Below are 1,911 nucleotides of genomic sequence, written 5' to 3' on the forward strand. Positions count from 1 at the left end.
TGTGTGCGTCAGTCATGCTGGGGCGGGCTCTTGTGATTTTCCTAGAATGAGTGTGGGCCCAGGGAGGGGTAAGGTGGGAGATACCTCTGCCTAGGAAGCCTGGCTCTGCCCACCACTCTGCCCACCACCCAGAGGGACAGCAGCCCCGGCTCTCACCCCCTCCACCTTCAGCCACAGCCTCCACAGCCTGCTGTACCTTGACTCAACCAGAAGCCCCTTCACACACACACACACACACACACGCAAGGGTCACCCGGTACCCAATGGGAGGAAATGTTTCTGAAAAGAGGGGATTCTCCTTGTACCAGACAGCACAGAGAGGCCAAAAGAGAAACAGGGGGGCCTGACAGGAGACCGGGGGGCCCTAAGAGAGACAGGGGGACAAGAGGAAGAAAACAGGGACTGAGACAGAAAGTGGGTGGGGGCAGAAGAGAGGACTCCCCCCAGAGGCTCAGTGGCCAGAATCCGCCTACAGTGCAGGAGCCGCAGGAAATGCGGGTTTGATCCCTGGGTTGGGAAGATCCCCTGGAGAAGGAAATGGCAACCCACTCCAGGATTCTTGCCTGGAGAATCCCATGGACAGAGGAGCTTGGCAGGCTAAGGTCCATGAGGTCACAAAGAGTCGGACACAACTGACGTGACTTAGCACACATGCACACACACAGGGGAAGAGAATAACAGAGACCGAGGCGTGAGAGGCAGGATCTCAGAACACGGCAGGACATGGCCCTGTGGGGACCCTGGAGCTCTCGGGGGGAAGCAGTGTCTTCCTCCATCAGCCACGCAGGACGGGGTCCCGTTTCCTCTCCCACAGCACCCCCAGTCACCGCACCAGCCTGTCACCAGGAAATTTTCCACCTCCTCCCCTCAAGATGCAGACTGGAGGGTCCACGACACTGGCCCACCTCTCAGTCTCTGCAGACTTCACGTGAGGACACCAGCCCATCAGCACCTCCGGCACCCAGCACTGGGCCGGGTCAGCTTCATGCTTCCCCTAAAAGGCATCACCTTACATTTGGAGAAAACTGCCCCCATCCCCACTCTGCTTTCCCGGTCCTCCACACCATCCAGAACCCTCTGGAAATCTCTTCCCATCATTTTGTTTGTCTCTCCTCCAAGAGAGTAATTTCCTCTGCACACTCAGAGCGCGCCATCTCCTGTGAGATGCCCAGAAAGAAGCTCTGGGCACATCCAGCCCAGCTCTGAGGCCCAGGAGAGTTGCAGACTAGCCCAGAAGACACTGGTCACCCTCCTCTTTTGTTTGCTGCCCCAACCCATCCCCTCTCCAAGACAAAACAGTCTTCCCAATCCCACCAAGAGTTTGAAGGGGAAACCTTTGTTGGACAGGCTTCAAGTCCAATTACTATGCGTTGTTCCTTCCCTTGACTGGATGGTCAGCGTCTCCCTCTTAAAGAAGCAACCATATCGCTTTTATTCTCAGGGCTTCAGTGTCCGGCCCTTCACTATGAACTCCTCCAGTGGGCCTGGTATGGAGCCAAGCTGCTGACCCAAGACCTCACCCTCTGATCTCTTCTGATTTTGGTAAAGCAGAAGGTGGCCGTGCCTTGCACCCCTTGCCAGATGACCTGTGCACTGCTGGGCACAAGTGTGCCTGGGGCCCCCTGATTCCACCTTCTCCTCCAGCATGTCCACCAGCACAGCCAGGGGACCATCAGAAAGAAGGACCATGGGGACAGAGGCTGTGACCTTGTGGGAGGGAGAGGAGCAGAGACAAAAAGAGACCAGGAAGGAGGGAAGCAGAGCCTGGACCAAGGAAAGACAGAGAGAAAGAACAAGAGAAAGGGGGGAGGGGCAATGGAGAAAGAAACAGAGACAGGAAAAAGGATAAAGAACCAAGATAAGGAAGCGATGGGAAAACAGCTATGTTCCCTCCAGTGTGATCTAAGACAG

Source organism: Bos indicus x Bos taurus, chromosome 23, assembly GCF_003369695.1.
Source record: "Bos indicus x Bos taurus breed Angus x Brahman F1 hybrid chromosome 23, Bos_hybrid_MaternalHap_v2.0, whole genome shotgun sequence".
NCBI classification, from domain to species: Eukaryota; Metazoa; Chordata; class Mammalia; order Artiodactyla; family Bovidae; genus Bos; species Bos indicus x Bos taurus.